Genomic DNA, 25,051 nt, shown 5'->3' on the forward strand with positions numbered 1-25,051 from the left:
GGACGCGGCAGTCAGAGTCACGGCAAAACCACTGGCACACCAGCACAAAGGCTGTATGAACAAAAGCAAAAGTCTTTTTGGTAATGTTTGCGAATGTTCATCATGTAGATAATCCTGTCAGGGCCAATGGCAAATTATCAGCATGATGTCCTTCAAAGAGCAGTTGGCAAGAGATGCACACATCGGCTTTCACGAGACAGCACAAGTTCACCTCTAGCATATGACTGGGAAAACCATAGATCTCTGGAGCAAGGTCATGCTATATTCAGCAGAGAACTACTCCTTGGATAAAAAACAGTCACACAGCTTGTTCTGGCCCTTGTTAGGAACTGAACACCTAACTATGAAGCATCATGTGTCTGTAGTACAGGAACGATTCGTCATGAGAAGCTCAACAGGACACAAGATGTTTCAGACACCACAGAAACATATAGCAAGTTGAAGAGGCACATTCAGAATTGATACTGGGATATTCCAGAAGGCACAAGTCAATTACATGAATAAGTTTCTCGTGCCCCCATGACACCTAAAAGTTCTACACTAATGCCAGTACCTTGGCTCATCTCTATGACCTTGTTGATGGAGGAAGACAATTTAGAACTAACTAATCATGCTCTGGAAATAACCCAGTATGTGGACTTTGTGAAAGACAGTGATGAAGTGAAATCTTCCAAGCATACACACTTGAGATGCACACCTGGTCATTAATTTGGTATGGACCAACATCTGGCCTAAAGTAAGGACATATGTAGCTATTTGGGCACTGGCACTGGCACTGGCAACTGGCTTGGCTGCTTCAGTAGGTGTCTGTAAGGTACAAAGTTAGAAAAATAAAGAAATGTTTGGAGTAAAGGTGTGTGGATATATGGATGGATCCCTTGGGTTGGGCAAAGAATGTGGAGTCCAGCTTCAACAAGTCAATGGCAACCAGGAGCAGTAGTGTAGGGCAGTGAATCCCTGACCTTGATTAGTTCAATACTTACACAAATTGCTGAAAAATGCAGTCACAGCAAGAGCAAGGACGGAGGCTATTTTCATAGCAATGTGATTTGTTTTCTTCTCACCAAGACTGATATTCTTACAGTTGCACAAATTGTTCATAGCTGCAATGTGGAATTGTCCCTTGGGGAGACCAACTTGCTACTAGAATCAATTCATATTTGTAGTTTTACATTCTAAGTTATAGGCACAAAAGGCAAACTCTCTTGTTCCCGGAATTAATTGTTCAGCACTGCTTATCTGGGGCACACAGAATATTCTATTTATTGATATGGTACCTTTAATTGCATCATGTCAGATTACAGTATGTTATTTTATGGCAAAGGAGATGTGACATTGGCTATAAAGCCACATGATCTGTGTCCGTTTTTCATCACTGTGACAAAATACTTGAGAAAAAAACAACTTAGAGGAGGACAGATCTCTTCTGACTCACAGTTTCAGACCATGTTTGGCTGGCTCTGTTGCTTTGGGCCTGAGGTGAGATGAGATATCATGGCAGAAGGTTGTGGTGGAAAAAAACTGCTCACCTTATGACAGCCAGGAAGCAGAGGAGAGGGAGTAGGAATAAAATATACCTTTCCAGGATATTTAACCGACTTCCTCCAACCAACTTACCTCCTACAGTTCTACAACTCCCAAACGCCATCAAATTGTGAATCCATCAATAGATGAATCCCTTGATGAAGTTAGAACCCTCATGGTCTAATCTCTTCCCCAAATCCCCACCTCTGAACATTGCCGCACTGGAGACAAAGACTCCAACACATGAGCCTCTGGGGAACATTCCAGATTCAAACCATAATAACATCCATTTCCCTTCTATATACCATGCAGCCCAGAAGCTTCCAGTCAGATGTGAAGGACCACAATATGATGGTCCTAAGCTAGCTCTAGGCACATTTTTCCCAGTTCAAATTTTAGAAACACTTACATAGATGTGTACTTAATTATAATTATTTTGTTGATATAAACTTGAATATAGTACAGATATTATTCAATGTTATGTATTCATTGTTATTATATTTATTTGTTTCTACTGATTTAAAAATATGTTAAAATTAAAACATTTTTTGTAGCCCCTGTCTAATGTGGTCCTGGACACTGTTGTGCATATGGTTAAATTGCACCTGTTGATGAGAATATAAGAATGGTCCCCGAAAGGAGCAGCTAAGGTCACTTATCAGTAAAAGGCAGTTTTACTTTTAAGGTACAGTTTTTTCTTTTAAAAAAGGTCCTGTGTTTCTATGTCCCTGAAATCTGCAACACATAGAACTGGGAATCAAAGAGGCAGGTAGGAGTGAACTTTCTCCAATCCCAGTGATCCATAGTCCAGGTTACTTGTGTCTTTGGGCTGAAAAGGATGTTCCTCCATCCTTGCTAATCCTCTGCCTCCTCCCTTTCCCTTCCACCCCTCTCTCCTATCTAGAATTCATCTATTTCTCCCATGCTCCCCCTCCCTACCCCACTATGATGTTTTAGAGAATTATTCTAAAACATCAGAGGGCTTTTAAGGTAATGAGAGAAATAAGTGGATGAGACACAGCCTAGCAATGGTGGGTACATCTGAAATGAGATAACCTAGTACTATGCCTCATGTTTGCTTGTTTGAATTAATTTCCTGAAAGGTATTCAGGAGCTCTGGAGTGACAGAAGAAACTTCAGATATCAATAGTATTCACTGATGAGAATTGAGAAGTCAATAAAACAAGTAATTATTGATCTATGTTTTAACAATGTGATATATCATCAAGTTTTAGCAACATTGAAGAAGAAGCAGAATTAAGAGGGTTGATAAGAGGATTCAAGGAGGCTGAGGATCATGGTGAGATGGGACCAGAGAGTGAGTGTTGAGAATAACTAGGAGGAAAGAGTAAGTATAGGTATAATGGATAGTAGAAATCAAGAAGCCATAAATGGAGGAGTTTGATATCATAACAACATCCAAATTGTGGCATAAAGAGAAAGTAACAGACTTTGCCTATACCTTAGCTGAGGTTCTTTAATTCCCTATTTGCAATACCCAGAGATAAAATTTATTTGTAAATATGAAAATTAAGGAAGTATGTGGCTAAGGTATTAAAATGTTAATTACATGAGATGCTCTGACATGCTAAGGTTAGAAAATCATATTAAAATTGTAGTGAAGTTCATCCTCATTGATATGGCTTAATTTGTCATTTAAGAACTCATGCATTGATCAAGAAACAATTGCTGATTCCTCTCAGGAAACTCTTCACTGAGCCAAGTTCCTCAGACCAAGTATTGCAAGGGGAGCCAAGAGATCTCTGTGCTATTTTTCAATACACAAATTCAGTTGTAGTTATTAGAAAACCAAGAATCAAATATAACACATATAGAGCATAGTTTTTCATATCTTTGTATATAAAGTATGTTCATGGAAATTAATGTCTTTAAACATGTACTTTTTTTCATTACAATTCTTATTACACATATATACCACAATTTTTCATATCTCTGTATATAAAGTAGTTTGACACCCAATTCGTGTCTTCATACATGTACTTTGGATAATGATGTCCATCACATTCCACCATCCTTGATAATCCCCTGCCTCCTCCCTTTCCCTTCCACCTCTCTTCCCTATCTAGAATTCATCTATTTCTACCATGTTCCCCCTCCCTACCCCACTATGAGTCAGCCTCCTTATACCAGAGAAAACATTTGGCATTTTTTTTTGGGGGGGATTGGCTAACTTCACTTAGCATTATCTTCTCCAATGCCATCCATTTACCTGCAAATGCCATAATTTTATTCTCTTGGATATACAATCAATCAACAAATATATGAAAAAAATGCTCATTGTCTCTAGCAATCAGAGAAATGCAAATCAAAACTACTCTAAGATATCTCACTCCAGTCAGAATAGCAGCTATTACAAAGACAAGCAACAATAAGTGTTGGCGAGGATGTGGGGAAAAAGGTACACTCATATACTGTAGGTGGGACTGCAATATGGTGTTGCCAATATGGAAAGCAGTATGGAGAGTCTTTGGAAATCTGGAAATGGAGCCACTATTTGACCCAGCTATCCCTCTCCTTGGACTATACACAAAGGACTTAAAAAGAACATACTACAGGGACACAGCCATATCAAAGTTTATAACAGCACAATTCACAATAGCTAAACTGTGGAGCCAACCTAGATGCCCTTAAGTGGATGAATGAATAAAAAAAATGTGGCATATATACACAATGGAATATTGTGATTTTAGTCCCACCTGACATTCTGAAAAAGTTCCTTTGCTTCATATGTCAAACATACACCCCATTTAATTGGTTTTCCAATTAAATGGGGTGTATGTATAAAGACAGGGGCCATTATTTCATGCATCTTTATGACAACTTCATCCTGGGCACTTAGCTGACACATGATGTGTGCTCATAAATGTCTGCTGAATTGAACAGCAGAGTTGAAGACCATTGGCCCAATTATCATGGAATGTCATAGAAATGGACTCAAGTGCAGATACTGTGTATGACCCTCATGGGAAAATGTAGCCACCCAGCTCTTGTGCCATGGTATAAGGATTCTTTGGCAAATGACTTGCTCCAGGAGCTCAGGGCTTACTTGTAAAAAGGAAAGAAAAACAAACAAATAAATAAATAAAAACAAATATCCTGGCTACTGGGCTCCAGAAAAAGTACATCAAACATTTTTTTCCAGAGAGCAATTTGGAACACAAAGATGGTCAAAAACAAGTTCAGGGAGAGCAACTTGGTTCTGTGATAGCAAATATTAAGATGGGATGTACAGACAAGTCAAACCCACAAGTTTATACTTTCTCCCTGATAAGAAGTCAAAATGGCTACTGAGCAGAACAATAATAATGAATCAATTATTTGATGCTATGTGTGTCGGGACAATAATTATACAACCTCCTCTACCTAAGGAAATGACAACAGCATATTGAGTACCTATATTTGTAATGGATGTGTTGCATGTAATTACCATAATTTATTTAACCAACCATCTATATCAATGAACTTTTAGGTTGTTTGCAACTTTTTTTTAAATATCAACAACTTTAATATATAAATAGCTTTTAATGGTTAAAAGTAAAGTCAAAAAGATTAATACTGAATAAATACTGTCATGATCATTTCCATCTACATATTTGAGCATCTGTTCTATTATGTCTTCAGGCAATTTTCTAGAAAATAGAGTGTGTGTTAAAGAATATTCATAGTTTCCATTGTTAACTGCTGTCTAGTTACCCTCTTCTCCCACTCCCACTCTAACAAAACATATTTTTGTTTTTGTTTTTTTTTTTTTTTGCGTTTAAGATCTGAGGGACTTATCATAATGGTTCATTATTGTTACTTGTGTTAGTCACTGGCAGAGTGACTACCCTGGTACATGGTTCTTACTCAGGTCTAAGCTCTCAGATCTCCTCCTCAGAGATGCCTTCCCCAAATCTTCATCTAAAGAGCAGTGGCTTTGGTTTCATCTCCCCCATCCCTCATTTTTTATGACAGTGATCATGTCGAATTCCCTCTAGCCTTGTTGATAACTGCAGATTGTTTGCATAGGATTTAACCACACCTATGTTACCTTGGATAATTATGGACCCACTTTGTTGATGACTTCCTATTCTATGTACTTTTGGAGTTATCCACAAAACAACTCTGGGGATGAGTACTGTCGCTATCTCCATGTAACAGAAGAGCAGAGAAACCTCTGCATGATTAAGTGACTTGCCAGAAGATCACAGGGCTATGGTGCAATGCAGACACCACCTTAACCTGCTGTGCCGCAGTCTGGCTGGGCACAAATCCCGAGCCACTCCAGCAGGAACAAACTTTATTTCCAAACTCCCCTAATGCCACCCATGCGGCCTTCTCCGGGATACACCACACACCAACAGGAACTCCCTCCACAGGAACTTCACCAACCAATGCGAACTCTTCAGGAATCCCCGCGAGAGCTCAACCGGAACTCAACGGGAACTCCACGAGAACTCAAAAGTTATCATCTTAATGGCTCGCTGGCGTCACCTCTCAACCACTACTTCTGGCAAAAATGCCACGAGTCATCCCCACTCGGCTGTGGCCCTCAACACTGCTGCTCAGATAAGGTAAATGGCTTGTGAGGACACTCAGCTGGCTAGTTAAAGAACTGCCATTGAAATCCCAGTCTGGGTTCCTCACCTACAATTCAGCCCACTCGATGACTAATCATCATAATTTACCTGCAGATACCGCTTTTCTAGATGTCTTCACTTGATTTCAGAATCCAGTTCTGAAGAACGCTTTCAAAAATTCCCTATTCACGTTTCACCACAAGGTATCTTCAGTTAAGAACTAATAATAGACTAGCAAAAAAGGGCCTGAGTACTTTACTTAGCTGGTTATTTTCAGAGGTAAAGACTGGGAAAGGAGAGTTAGTGTATTCTACAAAGCTCTTCCTGTTGTAAATGATTTATATGCTGCATTCAAGGTTACAAGGGGATTTTCAAAGAGAAATAATCAACAGATCATAAATGTGGCTTTCTCTAATTTTTGATTTCCTTGTTCACTAACTGCTTCACTTCATTAAAAAATAAGCCTGGGAAAAGAGTTTTGTTTTTATTGTTATTTTTTTTTTAAATTCCTATCAATCACAGTGTTAACCCTAGGGGTTAAAATAGATTATTTTGAAATGATTTTTTTTTCCTAACAGGGAAGTCTACAGGAGCCAGTAGGGCTTGGGTTTCCAAATGTTATCTCAACATCAAATGTCCATAAATCCTTTCCTCTTTCTTTTTTTTTTCCTGTTTCCTCTTTAAAGCACTGCCTATAACTTGCTTCAGTTACCATTCTGAAATTGTTTATATAAAGAAAATTCCATGTAATTGGTTTTCCCAAGTTGGTTTACGAGTGATTTCCTTGTCATCTGCCCAGCCCCAATAGACTAAGAGTTCTTTACATTTAGGTCACACCATATCTCCTCCATGTACCTTCTCGTATTACTTCGGAAGCACATGAAAATTCAGGTGGATAAAGAAACCTTCCTAGATTTTCATTGATCATCCACTTTTCAAAGCTTTATTTGCCTGAAATGACTGAGCTCATGTGACACTCTGAAAACCTGGAAATCAGACTACTTAATACTTGCTGAGGGATGAGGGACAGTGTTACCCTGTGTATCCCTATAGATTGTCCTTGTCCATCCACCAGGGCCACAAAGAACTGCACACTCTCTGCACCACCTCTTCTTAATTCTAACCCCCTTCTTGCCCATGGAAGTCCCTTTCATAACTATTAGAAATAACTGAATGCTACACTCCAAGCCTTATGTAACTATAAACTGCACACTATGGGCTTTCCAGGTAAGTGATAAAAATAATTTACACAATAAATCCCACAAACATAATTGAGCAGACCGATAAAATTGTCTAAAACAAAAGTAGATGAAAATGTCCCCAATAGTGGAATTGCCCTAGTTTTACTATAGCACTACATGTTCCATATTCCAAAGTGTAATCCAGCATAATCTTAAAAATTATCAATGAGTAATTTCCATGAGTCAGTTCTCTGGATCTGGAAATGTCATTTGGTATGGTTTATACTTTAAGTCACCCAACATAGGATGAACAGCATTTCCACTAAGCCTCAAAATAATGTTGTTGTTGTTTTTTTTTTCCTTCATAGACTTTAAATTTAAAAGTGGAGTCATCCAAGAGTTTAAATAAATGAATTATCCAAACTGTGATGATTATAGAAGTAGAGCTCAAATGATCACCTTACAACCTTTATATCCAGCTTGGATCAGTTCTACTGGGAACTGTGAGGCCCAGTTCTAGAGATAAGCTGATTAAATGATAAGTATCTGCTGGCCTGTCTTTTCCTGACTTAAGAAAATACTGAGAAAAAAAAAAAAAACATTTCTATGAACATACTAATAACTGTGTTGCTGTTATTTCCCTTCCTTTGCCTGTAACTCCAGAGAAATATGCCTCATTACCCTTAACCCTCCATCCAGTTTCACTGGATTTTACACAATGGTCAGCTCCCATTTAAATGTCTTTCTGACCTTCCAAAGCATTAAGCATTTGTTTCATCTATAAGTGAAAGTCCCATTATCTGAAGCATTGCTGAATTCCCCAAAGCACCTGCTTTTCTTCCTTTGATTGGCCGATTTGTGTGCTGATCTCTTCACCTTGACATCCGATGTCCCTGAGTCCTCTTGAACCCATATCTTCAATTGGGATTCTATTTCTTCCTTCTCTGATTTTGTGCTGCCTGGATTTTTTTTTTCCTTTTGAAAAAATAATGCTATGACTTTCCTAGCCTGTTGAGTGATAGTCAAGTGCACAGAAGAGCAATTGAATTTGAGAAAACTTAACTGAAATAGCAGACAGTACAGCTTCTTTCTTACTAAGAAAATGAGATTGACATTTATATGCTAATGACTTTAAGTGTGGCTTTGCCACCTCCTATCTATGTGATCTTGAACACGTTATTATTCTCTCTGCACTTTAGCTTCCTCATATCTAAAACAGGGTAATTAATTAACTATCACAGATCTGAGGGTGAAGCTCAGTTGTAGATGCTTACCTCACCTGCATGAGGCCTGGGTTCTACCACCAGTACAGTGAAAATAAAATTATATGAAATAAAAAACAAACAAGTAGAAATAACTGTCTTGCAGATTAATGGCGAGACACAGAAAGTCCACATTAATAACTTAGCTCAGTTTTTTATACATAATAACTTTTTAAAATGAATAATGATAGCATTTACAATGTATGGAAACATTGGGAAATGGTAAATTTCTCTGGTCTGCCATCTTTAACTTTGAATCTACTAAATATCTTATGTACTGATTACTTGTAATATGTGAAGAAAACAAGTGGACTTCACCTATGTACTTGCCATTAGAAGTTTACAATAGAAGATGATAAATCCATTAATCAGTTATTGAATTGATTAATTCAATATTCCTTTTTTGGTGTATATTACATGCAACTTAAGCCATTCAAAGTCAGAGTAGGAGACCCAAAGAATGTGTTTGAATATTAAATTGACTCACTAACAAGAAATCAATGACTGTGCCTTTTCATGTACTGTAGAATTTCAATAAATGCAACTAGGTGAAGAACTAGATGACATTTAGAGAAAGTTCACTTTTGCTAATTTTTAGCAATCATTTTGGGCCACACTGAATTTCTACCAGAGCCTAAAACACCAAATCCCATCTAGATTCATATTTGGATTAATTTAATGATAGGCAAAATAACCACTGTTGAATTTAACACTCAGAAGATTGTAGAAAGGGCATGCCATTATTTATTTCAGAAAGGAGAATACACTGTTCTTAGGAGTGTAGTGCTTTATTGGGGATACAGTTATGAACACAGAATAATAAATATTAGTAATATCTCGACAGCTATTGTAATTTATAATCATCCAGTCACTAATACTGTGACTGTTCTTGCCTTTCAATGACTAACAAACAGTCTTATTAATGTCAAAAGCAAAGTGTTCTCCACAAAAATACCTAGACAAGAGCTCGCCTAAAAGAAAATTTAAAATGAACCAAATATAAAATTTCTTCTGGCTAAATAATTGTGTTAAGGTTATTTAGGGTTGTAGAGAATTGAAGTTGGCATTGTTAAAATAATGCTGGTCTACTCTAAACAGGGAAATCTTCCTTGTTGTGTTGAATCACCTTGGACTCTCTACCTGTTTTTCATGGATATAGTGATGCACATAGTAGTTTTCAAAAAACTGAAGATTTTATCAGTTTATAGATAGGCACTACTTTCTTAATACCTTGAAAATGTGCATATGCTATGAAATTTTGCCTTTGCCCACATTCTTTCTGATGTAATGTGACTTTCTATGTCATTTATGTATCAAAAATTATTCTTCAATTTACTCAAGATACTTTATATTTAAATTATGATTTCCATCTATTGGCTGCTTGTTTTCCATGACCATTGGAATTCTGTTTTTGTTTTTTTTTTTTATTTTATACATTTTATTTAACTCTCAGTATAGTCAGAAGATGAATTACAGTAGAGGGGGTAGAGAGAGAAGAGGGGAGGGGAGGGGAGGAGGGATAGTAGAGGATAGGAAAGGCAGCAGAATACAACAGACACTAGTATGGCAATATGTAAATCAATGGATGTGTAACTGATGTGATTCTACAATCTGTATATGGGGTAAAAATGGGAGTTCATAACCCACTTAAATCATTGGAATTCTGTTATTAACAAAAATATCTCTATTTGTCAAGTGATGACATAAAAACAATATAATGATTGTCATCTTTAATATATAAAAATCAGGTCCTTTGTCCTTTTTGCATAGAGAGCTTGCAATGACTCCAATGTCCATTTTCAAATAACACCAACACCTTGTGCTAATTGAGGAGGCCTCTGAGTGAGGATTGTGAGGTCACAACCTTGTTGCTTCCTGTTTGCAAACACACAGAATGCAATCTAATGAGACTCCAGAGGAAATGTCGCCCAGGGAACATATTTGGAATCTGTGAAGGTGCTCAGACAACTCAAGGCTGTGATGAAAGAGGTTGGTCTTGTTGTGTTACGTGATATGCCTATTTTTATTTCCCTCCAAAGCTTTACGAAATAAATGAGGCTCCAACAAAGAATATGGACAACAGGGTGATTTCGGTTACATGCCCCAAGTATAAAGGAGATAAAATTTTCTGCATAGAACACCTGCTCCATTGTGCATAACAAACAAAACTACCAAGTGCTATTAAAATGCATTCACTTTTAATTGCAATTGAGGGAACATGATCTGCAATGGTATTTGCCTTTGTATAAAATTTTCTCCTTGTAATGATACTTAATCATTTTGGCATATAACATTTCAAGAGACATTAAATTACCATGGTGGGAGATTGACAGTGGTTACTGAGTCACCTGATCAAGGACTGGGAAATATTCTTCAAGCTACCTTTTCGCTCTGCTAATTAGAGAGAATTATAATCATCTCATATTATAAGGCGTAGAGCCCACTAAAAATGTGTGAGTTGAACATCTCCTGTAATTATGTAGACTTCAAAGACCAGTACCTTCCTGGTAATAAGTGGTTTTGTGCCCCCAGGATACATGATTCAATGTGTAGGAAAGAAGTGAATAATTTTCAATCCACTGGACACAATTAATTCTTGGATGAAAAAGTAGAATGCTGTTTCAAATGGACACCACAGTTCCATTGTACACAAGATTGGAAATCCACTAAGAACTTTTGTTACTCATCATTTTATCTACATATCCTTTGGTCTATATATCATTTTATCTCCTATATGACAAATGATAGTGTATCAATATAGCAAACCACCTGTGTATAGAGTCTGCTTAGAATTCAGCACTGAAGTTTAATATTTGTTTGCTTTTCCAGATAACTATAAGGCATTGAATTTTATAAGTAACCGGTCTATTTTGATCTCTTAAAATTAATAACAGAATTACATTTAAATCTTGTCTAGTTGGATCTGACAAATCAAGAAATCAATAAAAATTCAGAAAGTCTAGGTTAAAATTTACTTTTGCATTAAATGTAGTGGAAACATTATTCAGTGTGGAAGTCAGGACCTACTATACAAAGACTTCTTAACTTTTCAAGTTGGCGTTAACATTTTTTTTCATCCATGCCAACAATGAAGGTAATTTTTAAATTATTCTTATCTAAAGTAGGTCTGGCAAATAACACCTTAACAGTTACTGTATATATCAAATATTGTAGATTAGAAGTGAACTCATATTTTTTTAAATGACAGTAATATGCAAACCAATTTAAAACAAACACACATGCATTTTAAGAGTAATTTATCTTCCACAGCTTGTTTTACGTTAATTAATAGAAGCATGTTTTCATGTTTTAGGGTAACATAAATTATCCATATCCAAAAGAATGGAAGTCAGTGGTATGTGTTCTGGCCAAAATCACATTTCTTTAGTTCACGTCTTGGCTCCAACCTAGCTCAAAATGGAATTCTGACCATATTACTTAGTCTCTCTGGAAGTCACTTTCCTAAACTGTAAAATGAAGGTAGTAATAATAGTATCTGTTTCATAATATTGCTATGAGGATTCTATCAGTTAATACGGTCAGCCTTAGAAAAGGACCCAGAACATACTAATATGTGGGTTTGCTATTGTGAATAACTGTCAGTAGTAAACATTAACAGAGAAAAGAAAAAGAACAGGGAAAGAAAGAGAAAGAATGGGAAGGCAGAAGAGAAAGCAAGAGAAGAAGATCTTTTTTGAGTTGTTAACATTAATAAAAGCTTAGAGGAAGACCCATGTATACTAGTGCCAGGATCGATACATTATTTTTGGAGTCAGTCTTAGTTTTCCATTTTATTTTGCTTTTAAGGAATAAGTCCAGGTTCCCTTAAGGTGTGTCAGACTTCTGAGAATAGCAAATTAAAAGGGTCTGCTGGATTCTGTTTTTAATGGAATGTGTTTATTAAATCAGACCAATGGTGCATGACACATACTAATGGTGCTCTCATACATAAATAGATTATAGTTCTGATTCACCATCTGAAAGTAGATCTAATTTAAGGTGTGTGTGTGTGTATGCATGCGTGTAAACATTTGAGTGCATGCACACAGATCCCCTCACACTGTCACTTTTGTATTCTCTCTTAGGAAACAAAGACTACATCTGAGAGATGTCCAGCAGGGGCAAAGGAGCCTTTTGCCAAGAAGAGAACCAAGCTTGTGCTTGAACTGAACTTGCCACTTACCTGCATTGGTATGTTCCAATTGAGCTCAATGGCCACAGGCAACCAAATAGTCATTTGAGTTGCTTCAATTTATCTTAGGACGTCTGCCATGAGAGTGCACCAGTTAAAAAAACAACATAATAATAGCTAATCACAAAATATGAAGCAAACCCTAATAATGATTTTACTTACTAATTGTCTTCCCACCGGATCTAGTTCAAATGGCACCGATGTGGTAAGTTAAAACATCCGTAAACTGACATAAAGCATTTCTTAACATGCAGTGCCTTCTGTTCCTACAGCGCTTCATAAAAGACAACAGAGAGGCAGCTATCCGGACATACTGGATGGAGAATCCTAGAGTGATTGGCTGTTAGCTTTCATGTTGCTGAGAATATTTCCCACCCAGGGGTAGGGATTTAAATTCTAAAGCCTCCAAATGCAAACCTGCCTGAGGGTTCCTTTAGTCTTAGTATTCACAAATTAATAGTTGCTCAGGAGAGTGGAATATTCTTTATTCTTTCTTACCAACAGTGCCAACCAGAAATAGTTACAGGATCCAATAAAGAAAAATGAAATAATTAATAGCAGTTGTCCCTGCTGCTTTGACTTCTTTGTTTAATACATTCACCCCCTCTTTCTACCACCTCTGGTGTATATTTTGAACCCTCAACTTCCTATGTAGATAAGTAAACATGAACCATTTGATGGCTGATACTTTTATTTAACCCTTTCTTGCATAGTTAAAACATGAATATTTTCCTATTATTTCCTATTTTTATTTTAACATCTGTTTTTTTTCCTATTATTATCCTTAACTATAGGGAACAAATCTGTAAGCTAAGCAGCTAAATCCTTCTTGAACATTCTGGGGCATTCAGAAGTATAAGAAGAAAAACTGGGATACCCATCAATCTAACTGGCAGAATACTCAGAATCAACCTATCATTTAATTTGCAACTTGAGAAAAACAAACATGAGAACAAAAACCCTCAGCTTTACCTAAGTTATTTTAAATTTTTTTGTTTACATATAAATTTTTTTGTCAACATATCTTCATCAGGACCTCAGAATTCTGGAAATGGTTCAAAACCCATTTATCCAAGAACAGGTTTATGTGTGCCCATAAACTATGTCTTTAATTTAGGCTTATTTAAACTTCTGGTGACACAAATAGCCTTGCAGAGAAAAGAGGCAAATGAAACATGCCACTGTGATTGCAGAAATCAATTTTTAAAAGTAAGCAACCTTTGTGTAGTAAGTTTGAACTTCCAAGCTCAGAGAATTTGAAAGACAGAATCAATGTCATTTTGAGAAATCAGATGATTCTTTTATATCAAATGAAAAAAAAAAAAAAACTATTTCCTGTATAAGCTCCCAGGCAAGGTACCAGAACCCTAATGCTCTAAATATTCAGCAAAATTCACATAATTATATGCAGATGTGATTTAAGTTTTAATTATATTTGTCCAGGAGTTCTTTTTCTCCTAATATTTCTTTGTGAGAAGAAGAAATTATGAAAATTAATTTTACAAAATTGGCTGTTGATCAAGAAGAGGAGTTTGAAATGGATAAAATGGATAAGAATATATCTTAATATCAATGAGTCCTGGACTAGTGCCCTTAAGGGAAACCACGTGACCTGGGGACAAACATAAATGAAATCCCCTCCAAAGAACTGAAGATGTAGCTGGCAAATTTTGCTGTAATTGTGGTGGAGAATGTTGGTTGCTTACTCCTCCAAATTACTTCTGTGTCGTTGTTATTGAGCTCTGCAAAAAATAAATAATAATTCTTTATCTAATGCTCTTATGCTGCGTTGTAAGTTTAGCTACAACCCATAGATCACGCTGGATGGTTGTTTTCTTGGATATTGGGCTACATTTTACATAATTGGAAAACAAGCTCCTTCTCAAGGCATTAAATCAACTTATTCTCTATTTTACTTGGAGTCTGAGTCATCCTCCATCAAGGGTTTTGCTTTAAGAAATGGCTAATGGCCAAAAAAAAAAAAAATTACCCCAAAGCAATGGTATATCTGCAATTTGCACATGCTCATGGCCAACATGATATGACTCCAGGTTTAATCATTATTTATTTCAGAGCAAAATACTGTGATTGCTAACCTCTGATCGAAAAATTTAAAGTATTAAGTCTAATTTTGGGTCTTAACCTTTGGGTCCTGGGTAAACAAGAGCTCTGTTTTACAAAGTTACCCAAAGTCCCAAGAATAAATAATGTTTCTTCTTCAAGAAGCCACTGCCTAGGGGTCTATTGGGCAATGATGTTACCCCGGGCACATTTAGCATGAGCAGATAGATGGACATGCAATCCAATGAGCTCAAAATAAAACCAGCTAATGAGGACAGATTTCCAGGCCTGTGAGGGAGGATTTTACCTTTGATTTTGGAGGATAGTTTTCTGGAAAATTATTTTAAATGTAGCTTGAACCAAGAGAGCAATATTTCTTTTTAAATAAGGTACAAATAAAGCAAAGCTATAAAACCTTTCTCTACATTGCCAGCACATAGAGCACCTTACATAATACTAATTATTCAATCCCACCATAAAATCCCAATATATTTAGCTGAGAGTACAATATGGGCATCAATGGCTGTTAACATATCCCCAGGTGATCCTAACATGTAGTCAAGAATGAGAACTATTAAAATGAAGTGGGATCGGACATGACACACAAAGTAGAGAGAAGATAGATGGAGAAACTCATGGATTTAAGAAAAATGTTTCTAATAATGAAAGAAAAGCAAACTGGGACAAGTACTCATGTCCTCCAATAGCAAGTGAATTAATCAACTGAATTATAATCATAGGAATGTTATGCTGTTCAGTGGTGAAAAAATAAATGACTCTAGCTACACAAGTTTCATCAATAATCTTGCAAATATAAAGTGGATTGGAAGAGAAACAAGAAAACAAAATTGCAGGAAACAATATTTAAAATGTTGTCATTTGTGTAAAGTAAAAAATTGGAAAATACCTGTCTCAGGGACACCTACATTTATGTGCAGGATATAAAGAAAAGTAATGTATTAATGAATGCAACATTTAGGATAGGGAAGACTTTTCAGAGAAGGATATTTGGGGACTCCAAGACTCGTGGTAATATTCTATTTCTAAAGATAGGTGGAAAGTATAATCTTGAAAAGATAATTAATCTAGAAAACTTGCTATAATTCTTTTGCGATCATTTTCCTTTGTCTTACCTTAAGAAACTGTACTCATTGAAAGCATGAATTAACCTAACAGAAAGAAAAGTAGCAAGGGGATTATAAACACAGGAAAGATAATCAAAACATCATGTAAGGTGAGAGATATGAATTAGAAAGTAGCTCTCATGAATTCTTGAGTGGTACTGTCCACTTAAATTACTGGGATAGCAGAAGAGACAGAAACAAAGAGAAAGAGAGAAAGAAATAGGAACAGGAAGGGAGAGAAGAAGGAAGAGAGGAAGATTGATATTTTAGTTTCTTCATTCCAGTTGAAAATGAAATTGGATATTTCAGCTCTGAAGTGGCTGACTCGGGTGCGGGACCTTGTAGTTGAGTTGGAAAGCCTGGGTAGAGGTTGAAGCTCTCCAGGCCTTACATTTCCTTGCGTGTAAATGGCAACAATAATGGTAGAAAATGCAAAGTACTCAGAGTACAAACACAGGTGAACATTCAATAAATGTCAGTTATTATTTCTGCTTTTCCCACTCAGATGTTATTTGGCTTCTCACCTGTCTTCTCTTGAGTCCTTGATTCCCCACCCCTCCCAACCCAAGTCTGCTCAGACACATACTGAGAGACAGCCCCTAAGTTTTGCTGTGAACTCTTGACTGAATATATTGTATGAGCAACAGAGAAGAGTTTTCCATGACAGACCTCAAATCAACAGCCTAAATTTCTCAGTTACCTATATAACACATGGGGCCTCCTTAATAACTATGGTGAGCATTACCCCAATTCTCTGACTTGCATCTTTTCTAATATAACAGAACAAGTTAGACAAGAAAACTCACGCTCTTACCATGACTATCTCAAAAGTGCAGAGAAAATTAAATCTGTGACTTCGCTCTTTTTTTTATCTTTTATTGATCTTTTCTTAAAAAAAAACACACGGCAGCAGTGGAATGCATTACAATTCTTATTTCTCTAAAGTGGCTACTCAGTGTGGCACTTGGACTGGTAAAATCAGCATCACCTAGGAGTTTCTGAGAAATGAGAACTCTTAGGTCTACCACCACCATGTTGAATCAGAATGTGAATTTTTAACAAATCTCCAGATGTTCCCTATGCACTATAAACTTTGAGAAGCAGAGTTCTTCATCATTAAACAGGGTGGCCATATAGGTACATGAACTACTATTATTTTCCTTTGAATATTTCTCAGCTACATTTTTTTACTTTAATAAGAGATAGTAGTCTTAGACACAACCTTAAAAAACTAATCAAAATATTTTTCGAACATAACTATAATCTGATTCCCAAGAGGAATTCGGAAAAAACAAATCTCTCTCTTAATTTCATCATCATGAGATAAGCCTACTATAGAACCTGAAGCATTGGATAAAAGAAGAATTATGAATCACTCATTTTTCTTCTGTTTTGCTCTTCCTCCTGTTGACCCCATGTTATGATCCTAACCAAGCAGGAAAGATAATCTTTAGATTTAGCAGCACGTCAGAGGAGTAAACTCACTTTGCTCCCGCTGATTAAATCTGTTCAGCAGCTTACCCGGATCATCCCAATTGAGGTGACTTGAAGGTTGACCTGTTTAAGGTATAAATTTGATATTGAGAGGGAGTGAAAGTAAAAGGGGTATTACTAATCTCCCTAGGGTAGAAAATCGTGTTTAAAGTGATGGTAAATCAACTTTTCTTTCCAGGAAGAAAAATTGATTTTGGAGCTTCCTTTCAGACAAGTGAATATATATCCTTAACATCTTCATGGAATTTTACCTCTGATTAATCTTACCCTTTGGCTGCCTGTCAGTGCCAATTTTATCTCTCCTTATGCTGTTAGAAATAATAAAGGTAATCTGTGCCTCACCAAGAACCCACTAAGGAATTTATCATTGTGCTATCTTAGATACTACATGGAAAAAAAAAGAAAAAAAAATTAAGTTGATTGAAGTTAATCATAAGAATAGTTTACTTTTATTAAAAATATGTGTACTTCTCCAATTTAATCTAGATAAATGAGGATTTGGGGCTTTTTGCCTTTTTTTTTTTGTATTATCTATTGGTTCTGAAAATTAGAGGACAAAGGGTTTCAAGTAGACCCATCTTTTTAACAATATTTTTGCTCTTTTTTATCTAGTTCACTTTATGACATTATGTCCATGAAACTCAAATTTAGCTTCTATATCTTGGAATTTGAAACCAGGTTATTCTTCTGCAACATCATTTCTCAAAGAAATCATGCAATTTCCAGCTCCGTGTTTTTCACAATCAGAGCAATTTGACCCCAAGCCCTCAGAATATTATCTTAACTTTTGCAAAAATCTTTATTTTCATCCTCCTAGTCATATAGACTAAGTGCTCAGTTTTTTTCATTTTTAAGCATGAATTAAATACATTTTCCCCCAAAAAACTCCATAAGTCTATTGAACATCCACTGTGTACCTGGTGCACTTGGTTCTCCCCAAAGGGAAATGTGCCTTTCCCAACCAGTTCATTCATCTTGGCTGAGGCTTCTCATGGAAACTAATGGAAGGTGAGCATGGCTGAATGTTCTCACCTTGTAGTGGAGCTGTTTTAATCTTTGAATGTTCTTTTCCTTCCCCTGACCTCCAAAGTTAAGGGCTGGTAGGAGACATACAAGGGAGGGAAGAGGGGAGGGCAGCTTGTAAAGTCCTCAGTATTCCAGGACTTAACATCTCCTAAATAAAGTGGGCTTTCAGCTCTAGACCTATTTAAAAATGAAAAAAAAAAAAAATTCTTTGGCCGATGAGACAGATGCCAGATGGAAACTGTTCTGCGGACTTTCTCCAAACAGGCTTGCAGCTGTTACTTCTTCCATGACTTTTTCCAGTGAAATTTTTAGGCTTCACCTGTTGACAGACATGACAGAATTCTGCTTCCTTCCCCCACCCCATCTCTATTCCTTCCTCAACTTCCCTTTCAAAGGAAAGCAGTGAGCTTCCAGGAAACCCCCTTCAGAGTGGCATCTCTGAATGCAGCCTGCTATATCTGATGCAGGTGAAGAAGGGGGAACCTGCCTTTGAGACTGGAAGATGTCTCCTTACAGCTTTGGTCCAATGGGACCACTCTTCAGAGAGATGAACGAGCAGCAGAAAAGTTGACCAGAATCCTGCTGGTTGTATCTCTGTGTTGCTCTTTAAAAACACAAATATTCGGAACCTGGCTGAGGTTGTCCCAGGAGCTGGGTACAAGTCACCATTTCAGAATAACAGAAATAGACAGCAAATCTCAGGTTAGAAGATAACAGTAATACACAGGGGTATGAATCAGATCCATTACAAAGCACAGATTTTTTTTTTCCCAACTGAAATTGACTTTAAGGAAAAAAATAAAGGGGCAGGAAGATTTTTCAGCAAGAGAAAAGAATCTTTGCCTTTCTCACTTAGACAAAATTGCTTTTGCCACTGGCTTATATCACTGGGTATGGTTGCTTTTCTCTAAGATAATTAGTTCTATTGACACAGAATTTGACATTCAAATATGATCTCTTGATTGATCTCCAAGCATCTGCTATCATAGAAACATAAGTCAGGATTGGAAGATGGAGAGTTGAGAGATAACACATTGAAAATGAGCAATTCAATACAGTTAATTAAAACTCAATCAAATACTGGGGACAAGTTACATAACATTCTGCAAGCTCTGCATGTAACCTACAATAATCTAATGTTTTTCCTTATAAATTCCACTTAGATTTCTCTAGTTAACTCACTCCTTTGAATTTAAATGGCATTTAAAAATTTTTTCATGCCTCTTAAATTAGCCAGCACTGCCCCCAACCCCTCTACCCTGGGTGGATGATCTCACCTCCTACACCACAGGCAGAACAGAAACCAAAGCATGGAAAATCTCTGATTTTCCTCCATGTGCCACGTAAGTCCACAGGCATGGTGAGCTCCCCTGTGCCAGCCCAAGCCCCTTCTTCTAGCAAAGAGAAACACTGACTTCCTTTATACCTGTTATCCTGTTCACCTTCTACTTTCTAGTGACCTTAACTTACCAGTTCTCCCTTCCCTGAGTTGTATCATTACCCTCTCTGTATCAGTGGGCTCATGTCCTCCTGCTTTGTGCATGATAATTTTTTCTATTAAACAACAGCAAATCTTCAATTTAATATCAACTTCCAGCTAATTACTCACATTGTTTCTTTTGGACATTTAAAATTGAGCATCTTAATCAATCTTATATATGTGTGTGTGATACATATATATGTATATGACATATATATATATATATATATATGTGTATATACATATGTATGTATACATGTATATATATATATATCATATGTTTTATCAACCCATATATATATATATATATATATATATAATTATATATTATATATACATATAGACACACACACACACAATTCTGTTAAAGGTCTTGAATACCTAATACCTCTTACTAAGAGCTCCACAAAGGAGAATAGATATGCGTAGGAGATCAAGCTAGGCATGCACAGCATGAAATGGAATAAAAGAACATAAACTCCCTCCACCAAGAAAAGACATAGGAGGATTAAATGCTTTTGAGCCTCAGAATATTCAAGAAGTGAAGACAGCCAGTGGGTTATCATGTACATGCCAGAAATATTGGACATCAACAGGCTGTAGGGGTAGAAACTGCAGAAGCCTCCCCAGCTGCCTGCTTTCAGGAATCCACAGGGCTGTTTTCCCTAGTTGAGCTGGCTGTGCTGATGAGGGCAAGGCTCTGCTTTGTGGGATGTTTTACTGGGCTCTAGCTGACATAGAAACATGTGGAGCACCAGATACTGTGGCCGAGATCCAAAACTGCCTGCCTGTGGGAAGAAGCAAGGGCCATGTCCCTAGGGAGACAGCATTCAGTGTACCACACAGGACACCAGAGCAATGGCTTGATGGAAATGGGGGGGAAGGAAGCCCCAGCTATAAGCTATCAACAGGGGAAGTCAGAACGGCCAAGCAGCTTTGTTGGCTTGTCTGAGGATCAGAACCAACCTGAGTCCAATGCTCCTCTTCACAAATGTGGTTGATAATGATATTGCCTTACTTCTGGGGTCATTAGTGGACACACAGAGGTCACTCGGTGTCTGCCACCTATTAAATTCCAACAGCATGATTTTATATAATTGGTCAGTTGGGCAGGGAAATAGTGCACGTTTTATCAACCCTTTCCTACATACTGTACAGAGTGTCACCGACCCACACATATACTGTATAGAGTGTCATAATTAGCAAAAGCAGGCAAGGTTTCTCCCAGTGAGGTTTAACAACTCAAAGAAATGAAGCAGTTGTCAGTCTGGCTGCATAGGGCAGGTATAGAAGTACAGGACATAGTCTTGGCTTCCAGGAGGCAAGACAAGTTGTGAAGCAATAACTAATCATACAGGACAGCATAAGATTAAGCATAAAATAAACGTTAAAACCTTTTAAATGTAATAGGAATAAACAGAAAGGAGATCCCTGGCCTATTATAAAGATTTAAAAGAGGAAGCAGGACTTAAATTTAGTTTGAGGGAGTGGGTAACAGATGAGGATAAAAAGGTTATTGGCTATGTATAGAATTATGAGGTCTCAGTTCCTGGCCATTGGGACAAATGAATTGTTTTTATCTATAATTATTTTGATTTCATGCTATTAAAACCCCAAATGGCACTACTGGCTTGACTAACTACCATGAGGTATGTCCTAGGTATCAGTTAATGAGTACAATATTTGCAATGACAGAATTCTCATACAAATTATTCGAACCACAGAGATGGCAGGCCATGTGTATGTAATAAGCTTAATGTGTTTAGGAAAATCTTATTGGATTAAAAACCAGACATTTTTAATTTAATAGCTACATAGAAAGAGTCACAAATGACTCACCCAATCGCCTCTTCAGTGTGCCATCTTCATTTAATACCAATATTAAAATGGTAAAATATCGAACAAAGAATTTAATCTAAGTGCTTTACAAATGAGCATTAGAACAAGTTTTAAAGAGGATACCAGGAGACATCATCAGAGAGATTATATAAACACTTTGGAGAAAATCAAAGCAGGACAAAGGGAAAGGGAATCACAATTAAAATGTAAACAATTAAATAGAGCAGTGCTCATTCGGGCATATGGGCTTAGATACCCTGCAGGTCCCTCTCCATCTGGATTTTTAATAAGCTTTGATTTATTGCCAATAAAATACCAAGGAGGCCTCTTCCGGCATTCATGGGCATCTGCCCACTGGTTCCAACAGGCAGCTGATGGGTTACAGTTGCTGTCGAGGGCACTGTAGAGGAAGAGACCGACATTTCCAAGTGGACAGAGGTTTCACAAGCTATGCCTAGCCAGCTAGGCTTTTAGTTGACTCTACTCTCTATTAAAAGTATTTGCTTGAGAATCACTTAAAGGAATTTTAAAGAACTTTGAATCCTCTCTCACATTTTCACGTAGATATATATCCAATAGTGATGTACAGGTGAATATCAAGATGGAATGAAAATACTGATTTCGGGCATTTTTTGTTGGCAAAGAAAAGTTTAAACAGTATTTTCTGAGAAAGGTGTAAATTTTTTACAATCCACAACATCAAATGTCATAATGACCTTTGAAATAAAGGCAAAGGAGACTTTTTTTTTTTTTAATATACAGCATTTTAACCTAGTTTATCCTCTTTTGTATTAAATGATGATTCACATTCTTCAGGTTTGGGTTTTGAGTCTAGCTTTGAGTCTAGCTTTGTCATTCTTATGGTCTGTATATAATATGTCCCCTGAAAGCTTTTGTGTTAATACAGGAATGTTCAGAGATGAAATGATTAGATTATGAGAGCTGTTACCTAATCAGTGGAATTTTAATCCATTCGATGCCTTAATCATTTGAATGGATTAACTGGGGTAACAATGGGCAGGTGCCGTGTGGCTGGAGAACGTTAGATCACTGGGAGCAAGACCCCCAGGTTAATATCTTGTCTCTCAGGTTGCTCCTTCTCTTGTCTCTGCTTCCTGGTTGCCATCACCTGAGCCATTTCCCTTCACCATGTCCTTCCACCATGAAGTGCTGCTCATCTTAGGTCCAGAGCAATGGAGTCAGCTGACCTGGACTAAGACCTCTGAAACCCTGAGCTCAAATAAACTTTTCCTCCTATAAATTGTTCTTGACAGGTATTTTGGTCACAGCAAGGAAAAGGTAACACAGTCACTCACTAATGAACTTATTTGTTTTTCAGGTTTACTCATCTGTATTATGTAACACTGAAGGAGCTGAAATTACCAGATAACATCAGCTCTACTCATATAAGAAAGACCAAGGTCATGTGCACAGAGTTCAGCCTGAACAAAGGCTTCCTTTCTGCCTATCCTTCTAAATTTCTAACACGTCTATAAATTACACACATCTGGGGTATATCTATTCTGTTAACACACTGTCACATTTTTAAAAATACAATATTTATAATTACTTCATTTATAAGTCAATTTTTTTTCTGATTTAATCCATATTATTTTGGAATCAATGTTTTATACACATACTAAAATAGTTCTAAAAGATATTGGTTGGGCCAGAAACTAGCACATGGGGAATAAAGGGAGGAAAAAAAGCCATGGCTTAAGGAAAAGTTGACATAGTGAAGGCGAGTTAAGTATTCGATGGGTTATTATATACAAAGTGAGTTAGACTTGTTTTTGCTGCTAGAGATGGATGGATCTGAAGACAATAAAATCTATGTGAACAAAGTGGATTTATAGGAAGATTTGATGTAAATAAGGCATTTTTAAAGTGTATTTTCCAATCATTTACTTCCTTTCCTTGAAGAAGATCAGGGAAAAGATGAAGGCGGGTGTTTGTTATCACATAAAGAAGTTTTCGGAAGGTGAACTATTTATAACAAAGACTGGATTTCCTTGTGGTGTAATCATTACTGATTTAATGAACAAGGGGATATAAGCCCATCAGAAATCTTCAAAGTAATGGAGGAGCTGATTATCTTTAAAGCCATAAGCCCTATTTGCAGAGGTAGCATGTGGTCCCATTGACTTCTTTATTGTAGGAATACATTGATAAAATGGGTAGAAGAATTGACAGATGGTATTCAATGGCTATTCAACTTAGAAGCTCTAATAACTCAAGAATTAAACTTTAAAACTTCCATTGATATTTTATTTGACTGAGAAGAATGGAAAACTCAATTTTACCCATAAATTTAATGAAAAAGGAATTTTAAATAACTCATATCTGAAATTGGAAATCTAATCAGTCTGTTTCTTCATTCATTTGATACCTTAAAAAGGATTTATTGCATTATGAATTGAATTGCATTTCATGCTAGGTTCACATGTTGAAGTACTAACATTGAATACGCCAACTGGCCCTTGTTTAGACATAGGATTTTTGCAGAGATGATTCATTAGGTTGGACACCAATCCAATATGACTAGTGGTCTTATAGAAAGGGATAATTTGGGTACAGAGGCACTCATAGAGAGAAGAAAATGTAAAGAAATGAGATATGCAGAAAAGATGGCCATCCAGCCAAAGTAGAATGCATCATTCCTTCCAACACCTTGAATTCAGATTCTGTCTTCCAGAGCTATAAGATGATGAGTCTCAGTCATCTAGACCAATTTAGAGTACTTTGTTTTGGTAGCCCTAGAAACACTGATAGGAACTTTTTTTTTTTTGAGAGAGAGAATTTTTTAATATTTATTTTTCAGTTTTCGGTGGGCACAACATCTTTATTTTATTTTTATGTGGTGCTGAGGATCGAACCCAGCGCCCCGCGCATGCCAGGCGAGCGCATTACTGCTTGAGCCACATCCCCAGCCCCTGATAGGAACTTTAATATTAAATTCCTAGGATTCACTGTTAATTTAGAATTCTCTTATAAATAAATAACTAGACATACCCACCAATGTCTGCATATATTCACTTACTGAAATTTATCACTGTGAATAGTCAGTAGTTGGATCAAGAAGAATAAAATTTGATCATTGAGTTTAGCCCTAATTCTTCACTAAAAACTCAGAAAAGTAAATGAGTGAGGAGGGCTATTTTTAGGCCCAATCATGTGGGAATTTGGATTCTTATAGTGCAAATGGGGCCTGAAAGTGTTACATGCAGAGTTTATAACATAGTGTGCTGTGTGTTTAGGAGGATCTCTGGAAATACTTCAGTCAATATT

Source organism: Marmota monax, unplaced genomic scaffold (assembly GCF_021218885.2).
Source record: "Marmota monax isolate L192 unplaced genomic scaffold, Marmota_monax_Labrador192_F-V1.1 WCK01_AAM20220418_F8-fsc00173, whole genome shotgun sequence".
NCBI classification, from domain to species: Eukaryota; Metazoa; Chordata; class Mammalia; order Rodentia; family Sciuridae; genus Marmota; species Marmota monax.